This window comes from Vulpes vulpes, chromosome 8 (assembly GCF_048418805.1).
Source record: "Vulpes vulpes isolate BD-2025 chromosome 8, VulVul3, whole genome shotgun sequence".
Classification (NCBI taxonomy): Eukaryota; Metazoa; Chordata; class Mammalia; order Carnivora; family Canidae; genus Vulpes; species Vulpes vulpes.
In genome coordinates, this window is record NC_132787.1 from 81,069,071 (window position 1) to 81,077,123 (window position 8,053).

At 40.7% G+C, this 8,053-nt stretch overlaps 1 pseudogene; it reads right to left on the reverse strand.

Moving 5' to 3' along the window:
* Positions 1-4,316: 4,316 nt before the first annotated feature.
* Positions 4,317-6,497, reverse strand: LOC140600006 (barrier-to-autointegration factor pseudogene; annotated as a pseudogene).
* Positions 6,498-8,053: the final 1,556 nt, after the last annotated feature.

An 8,053-nucleotide genomic window follows, 5' to 3' on the forward strand; every position in this document is an offset into this window, starting at 1 on the left:
AAAAAAGATAGACTAAATGAAAAAAAGTCAAGTTGCTGGAAATATGCATCTAGTATCTTATAATATGAGAAAAAAGAAGAGGACAAAAGTTGACCTCTTTGACCAGGAACAATCCCATGGTAGGCTAAACAAAAAACTGCTACTATTGATGAGCTGTGTTGGGTTTAGGGATGATAACTGACTGGAATTGGGACCGAGCAAGACTGAGACTTTCTACCGTGTATATTTTTATGCTTGTTTGATGTTTGGACAATGTGAACGTATTATCTGCTCACAGTAAATTAGAATATAAATGCAGAAGTGCTCTCTTTTGCTTACTAAGATGATGCTATTGATTTACCATAAGTAGGAGTTTCATTTTTAGTTTAATTTTAACCGTAATACATTTGCACTGAACCATGATGCCACATTTCTTCATTTCTAAGATGCCTATTCTCCCATGTACTGACATTTTTCTGAAATGAGTAATCTCCCTTCTCTTATTGCACATAAACATAGTACCACACTTTATTGTGCTATTTGCTTACTATTGGATATTAAGGTTGTTGCCAGTTTTTTTTCCCTTTCATTTCTTCTCCATGAATAGTTGTCTCATGCTGTTTATTGAATTGTTAAGAAGTGTTCGGTTTTGTTTTTGACAATTAGAAACAATGCTGCAATGCTCCAGTATAGTGTGGCACTTAAAAATATGGATTCTAGGGTTGCCTGGGTGGCTCAGTCAGTTAAGCTTCTGCTTTTGGCTCAGGTCATGATCTTGGGGCCCTGGGATCAAACCCTGCATTAGGCTCCCTGCTCAGCGGAGAGTCTGCTTCTCCCTCTCCCTCTGCTTCTCCTCCTTGCTTGTGCTCTCTCTCTCTCTCTCAAAAAAATTAAATTAAAAAAAAATATATGGGTTATAGAATCACACTGCCTGGGTTTGGATGGGGCCATAGTACCTGCCGGCTGAGTAATTTGGGCAGTGATGTAGCCCAAGTCTCCTTATTTGTGAGATTGAGATTATGACACCTCCGATTTCATATGATTTTAGCACCATACTTGGTGCATGGCATAAGCATTCAGTAAATATCACCCTCTTTGTAATAAAAAATACTTGCTGGTGTATAAGAATAATTTCTATACAAGATTCCTAGAAATGGTATTATTTAACCAAAGAGTATAAACACTTCAGAAATCTTGATAGGTATTGATAAGTTGCTTTTCACAAATTCTATTAATTTATCTATTAGCAGTACAGTGCCAAAAATGAATATATTTTTAATATTTTTTAAAATTCAAGACATGACAGCACTTAAATATTTAATTTCCTTTTACTACTAGGTTGATGAAACTTTGTTTTTTTCTCTGCATATTTGATCTGCTATTTATATTTCCTTTTATTTGAATTTATTGACTCTTGACTTCTGTTCCATTGTCTAACATGGTCTTAGTATTTATCTAATGGATTTATATGAGCTGTATACAATAGTGATACTTTAATTCTGCGTTATTTATGCATTTTCAACTTTTAAAAAAAATGTAGTGATTTTTAAAATGAACTCAAGTCATCTTATAAATTAAAAATATGGAGATATTAAAACAAAAAAGTATATATAACATATTTGTACAGTTTAAAGATTAATAATAAATTGAACAAGTTTGTATTCCCCACTCAGTTTAAGGAGAGCATTACTAATACTTTTGACAACTGCACGCAACTCTCCAATCCCATTCTCCCTAAGCCCTGGGGTGCGAAAGTTTGCGTTTCATTTTTTGCTTTTAAAAATAATTTTAGGAAAAAAAATAGAAAACAAATAATTTTAGGGCAGCTTGGGTGGCTCAGCGGTTTAGCACCGCCTTCACCCCGGGGCCTGATCCTGGAGACCCAGGATCCAGTCCCGGGTAGGGCTCCCTGCATGGAGCCTGCCCCTCCCTCTGCCTGTGTCTGTGCCTCTCTGTCTCTGTCTCTCATGAATAAATAAACAAAATATTTGGGGCGCCTAGCTGGCTCAGCCAGTAGAGCATATGACTCTCGGTCTCAGGGTCATGAGTTCGAGCCCCATGTTAGGTGTAGAACTTACTTTAAAAAAAAAAACAAACCAACAAAACTGAACCATAAAAAAGGGGGGGGATCCCTGGGTGGCTCAGCGATTTAGGGCCTGCCTTTGGCCCAGGGTGTGATCCTGGAGTCCTAGGATTAAGTCCCACGTCAGGCTCCCTGCATGGAACCTGCTTTTCCTTCTGCCTGTGTCTCTGCCTCTCTCTCTCTCTCTCTGTTTCTTGTGAATAAATAAAATCTTTAAAACAAAAATCTTAAAAAAAATAATTTTACCAGGGACTTATGTATCCCTAAATAATACATTGCTTGATTTGGCCTGTTTTCAGCTTTTGTATACATGCAATCATATTGCATGTATACATATTCTGTAACCTGTTGCAGTGCCAGTTCTATTATATTTCAGGTCTCTACATGTAAACCTGTTTCTGGGTTATCTAGTCTATTCTGTTGGTCTATTTGTCTCTGAGTAAATATCACAAAGTTTTAAATATTATGGCTTTATAATGCATCTGATTATTCAGTAGGACAAAGCTCTGTATCTGTTTTGCAGGAGTGTCTTAGCTATACTTGGTACCCTGTTCTTCCATCTAAATGCTAGAAGAAACTTGTGAAGTTCAATGGAAAGAACCCGAAGGGGTTATGATTCAAAATTGCACAGTATCTATATCACCTTGAGAGAACTGAAGTCTTTATGATGTCTTACTTATGAAAAAAAGAGGTCTTTCCATTTGCATTTGTGGTAGGTAGATTTCGCTCTTTGTTGTTTCTGGTAACTTTCATGTATGGTGGTGAGGTCATGTTCCTTGGAACTTTATGGGACTCTCCAAAGCCTGGGTATATAAAGTGTGTCCCAGGAAAGAGAAATTTTTTTGAACCTACTAAGTGCTTGGAAGTACTGGCAGTCTAGGACCACTTTAGCTGTTTTCAGATTCGAAGTTTTCAGGCCATATAGAGAGAATGTCCAGGATTCATGTGATAATACATGGTTTGTGGTTTGGAGATCTCAGCGCTAAAACAGATGAGGATTTTCCTGTTGCACTTCACTAGGTGAATTTTTTTTCTTACATCATCCATTTAGTGGGTTATCATAGAGCATTGTAGCATTGAGAGCTTCTGTTCTGATCTCCCATTTTGTGAAAGACTCCAGCTTTTCTCCTGCAGCCCTCATACTCAAGAAGTTTATTAAAAGCTCAAGTATTAGGTCATCAGGGATCATTAGATGCCTCAGGGCAAACACTCACCACTTAACTTCTCTGGTTGTCTCTGGCCCCCATGGATTTCCTTTATATGCAACCATGTTTTTTTTTTTTTTTTTATTTATGATAGTAACAGGGAGAGAGAGAGAGAGGCAGAGACATAGGCAGAGGGAGAAGCAGGCTCCATGCACCGGGAGCCTGATGTGGGATTCGATCCCGGGTCTCCAGGATCGCGCCCTGGGCCAAAGGCAAGCGCCAAACCACTGCGCCACCCAGGGATCCCCTGCAACCATGTTTTTAAAAAGAAATACTTTATCCAGTATTTTTAGGTGTTCTTTACAGGGAAATTTACTCTGAATAGTTAGGGCACTATACTGTTAAAAAGGATAGTCCTTAATCACCTTTTTAAAAAATGATCTATTTATTTGAGAGAGAGAGAGAGAGAGCGAGCATACAAGCAAGGAGGAGAGGCAGAGGGAGAGGGAGAAGCAGACTCCCCACTAAGCATGGAGCCCAATGCAGAGCTTGATCACAGGATTCCGGGATCATAACCAGAGCCAAAGGCAGACACTTAACTGAGCCACCCAAGCACCTTTTGATTTTTTTTCTAAAAATCAATGTTTTATGATGCTTTGGCTTTTTTTAAGAAAGTCTGTTTTGTAGTTTTACGGTTTTATTAACACAAATACGATGTGCACATAGCCATCTGTCCATTCACTTTCTTTGCTGTGTAGCCTGGTATTGGGCTTGGTGACTCTGATGGCCAGCTGGGCTGCTCTTTCCATAATGGCTTCATGGTCCTAGGGGAAGATACTGTGAGCAATCTCTGCCCATTGAGGTTTGTTGTCCATCAGCAGCACTTCAAGCTCCTTGATTTTGTGAAACTAGGAACTTTGGGAAGCCACTGGGGAGCAAGTGCTTTGTTTTCTTGTTGCTACTGATGCGTTGGCTTTTTAAATGATGAAATGTTTTAGATACACAAAAGTGTGTGCAATAATGTACTGAATCTTCATCCAGTTTAATAAATCAACTTTATAAAATGTTGTTTGCTATGATTTTAGCAATGTGGAAATCCCGTAGGTATTCACTTTCATTCTTTTAGAATAACATGGTAGTTAAGAACTCTGGCTCTGGAGTGAGAAAGATCTGGGTTCTAATCCTATCTCAAACACTGGGGAATACACATTTTGGTCTGGGAAATGTTCCCAGACCACAGCCTCCTCTGAGAACGCCCATAGATGACTGGACATATTTAATTGGATCAAAGGAGGAAACAAGATTAATCAAATTCTCTCTCCTAATATTTAGAGTTGTTCCCACTTAAGAACAAGTAGACTTGCAAGCTATGGTGGGGGGCAACTATATTTGGCTATGCACATATGGAGCAGCAGAGGCTATGCCTGGAGCATAGAAAAGAATGAAACAGAAGGAGGAAGATAGGCCGAGAATAAGGCAAGAGATCTTAAGGAAGATCGAAAGGAAGAGAGAGATGAACTCCTAATCACAAACATACCCTCACATGAATTCTGGGCATTCACATTGTTCGTAATAGATTTCCAATTCTTGATTCAATTCCATCTTGATGCCTGATGTTCCTGACCCTTGGGTTCCTGGTAATAGCCTCTGTTAAATCTCCTTTTTGTGTAGGAGGATGGACCTGAATTTAGCTCAAGTGGTTTTCTCTTGCTTACAATGTAAGAAAACCCAATTCTAACAATTATTTACTAGTTGTGTAACTTTAGGTGAGTTATTTAACCTCCTAGCCTCACTTTACATGTTGGTAAATGGGATAGTAAGAGTATTTGCCAGGATTGCTCTAAGGATAACGTGAATTAATAAATGTGGAGTGTTTAACAGAGTACTCGGCACTGTGGTACATTCTCAATACATTAGATGCTATTTTTATTACTGATTTTTTTTCAGTCAGGCTGCAAATATACGAGTACAGGACACTTTGTGAAGCCACAAAGGATTATATGACACCACTTATAACATGACTTGCCACCAAGATTCAGATACGTTCCTGGGCTTGTCACTACCCAATGTGGAGATCTCTACCTCCTAAGCACCTCCGTGAAAGTTTTAGGTTACGGGGAGACCTGTGTGGGAGCTGAGAGGGAGGGGGTGGTACAAGTGTCTCTCCAGAGGGGACCCCAGACCAAAGCAGAGAAGAGGCTGCTGCTGGCCCCTTGCCTTTTTGGGGGGCTGGGGAACCTGTGAAGGTTGTGAGGGAAGTTGTTAACAGGAGTGGCTTGATGGCTGCCAAAAGCTCAGAGGCATGTTTCTGGTTTTATTTTATTTTTTTATTTTATTTTTTTTTTGAAGGCCACTGACTTTATTGATTTAAAAAACTTTACAAGGACAGTGACTGTTCTGCCAAAAAAGGAGCCAAGTAGCATAAAACAGACCAGACTAGTGGGGGTGGGGGTGAGGGAAGGGCCAGGAACTCACTCAGTAAAGCTGATAATTGTTGACATGAAACTGGCAGGGGGAAGGAGTGGGGAGATGCATGCAAGAGTGAGAATTTCAAAAAAGTTGAAATGGTGAGAGGAAGAGGACTCCCAAAGACCTTGAAGTACATCAGAAGTGAGTACAACAACAGCAATCTCTTCCTTTGTAGAGGACAGGGGAGGAGTTCCCACGCGGCTGCAAACTCAGGAGACTCCATGCTGGGACTTGGGACTGGGGGCTATCCAGAGAGCCTCACAAGAAGGCGTTGCACCACTCTCCAAGGCACCCGAAGCAGTCCCGGGAATGCTTAGCATTGGCACCACATGTGTCCTTCAGCCATTCCCGGAAGAGATCTTCATCTTTTTTTAGCACCAGAAACTGGCCAAGGACCACATAGGCCTTGTCAAGGCCCCTTTCCTCCAGCTTCTTGCCCAAGACTTCACCAATCCCAGCCAGACTCCCCACTGGCTTTTCCCCCATGGGCTCCGCCAAGAAGTCTCGGTGCTTTTGGGAGGTTGTCATCTTAATCAGCAGCTCTGGCTCCTGTACCGGCTCCTACAGCCACCAGGCTGCTCCCTGTTTCTTGGTTTTAGTAGAGCCCAATTCCCGTTTGAGAACCCTTGGTTTAGACTGCTAATTGTTAAATACAGGTAATCAGAATAATGATCATTGGTAAATTAGCAGATGGTATTGCTGCTGACACCCTTTCCTTTCCCTAAGGAAACTTTCTGTCTAGTTAACTGGCAGTTACCGTGTCCATGTGGGACTGTTAACGATCAGCATCAAAAAAAAAAAAAAAAAGTAAAATGGCCTGGACGGCTCAGGGGTTTAGCGCCGCCTGCAGCCCAGGGCCTGATCCAGGAGACCCGGGATCGAGTCCCACGTTGGGCTCCCTGCATGGAGCCTACTTCTCTCTCTGCCTGTGTCTCTGCCTCTCTCTCTCTCTCTGTCTCTCATGAATAAACAAATAAAATCTTAAAAAAAAAATGTAAAATGGGTCTTCAAAAAAGAGTTCTGCAAGCACATCATTCCCTCTCCCCAGTTTTATTGAGATGTAGTTGAAATATAATATTGTATAAGTTTACAGTGTGCAGGGTGATGATTTGATACATGTATACATCCATTATCACCTCACAAAGTTACCTTTTGTGTGTATATGTGTGTGGTGAGAATACTTAAGATCTCCTCTTTTAGCAACTTTCAAGTATATAACACAGTATTGTTAACTATAGTCACCGTGCTGTACATTAGGGCCTCAGAATGTATTCATCTTATCCCTGCAGGTGTGTACCCTCTGATCACCATCTCCCTATTTCCCCCACCTTGCCCTGTCAACCACCAACCTTTCTAGGAGTTAGGCTTCTTTAGAGTCCATGTATCTGAGAAATCATGGAGTATTTATCTTTCTCTCTCTGATTTACTTCACTTAGCATAATGCCCTAAGATCCATCCATGTTGTGCCAAGTGGCAGAACTTTCTTTTTCATGGCTGAATAATATTCTCTCTCTCTCTGTGTGTGTGTTTTTTTTTAATTTTTTTTTTTTTTAATTTATGATAGTCACACAGAGAGAGACAGAGAGGCAGAGACACAGGCAGAGGGAGAAGCAGGCTCCATGCACCGGGAGCCCGACGTGGGATTCGATCCCGGGTCTTCAGGATCGCGCCCCGGGCCAAAGGCAGGCGCCAAACCGCTGCGCCACCCAGGGATCCCTCTGTGTGTGTTCTTTACCCATTCATCTGTGCACAGACACTTAGGTTGTTTCTGTGTCTTGGATATTGTGAATAATGCTGCAGTGAACATCGAAGTACCGATGATTCTTTGAGACAGTGATTTTGTTTCCTTCAGATATATACTCAGAAGTGCATTGCTGGATCACATGGTTAGTTCTATTTTTTTGAGGAGCCTCCAGCGTTTTTCCATATTGGCTGTACCAATTTACATTTCTGTCAACAGTGCACAAGGGTGCCCTGCTTTTCTCCAAACCCTCCCTGGCACTTAACTCTTTTGTCTTTTTGAAAATAGCCTTGCTAACAGATGTGAAATGGTATCTCACTGTGGTTGTGATTTGATTTCCTTGATTAGTATTGTCGGGCATCTTTTCATGTACCTGTTGGTCACCTGTATGCGTTCTTTGGAAATGTCTATTCGGGTCCTCTACCCATTTTGAAACTGATTATTATTATTATTTTTGCTATTGAGTTGTGGGAGTTCTTTATATATTTTGGATTTTAACCTCTTATTCCATAGATGGTTTGTAACTATTTACTCCCATTCAATAGATTGCTTTTTCATTTTGTTGATATTTTATTTTGCTGGCAGAAGTTTTTTAGTTTGACATAGTCCCACTTGTTTATTTTTACTTTTGTTGCC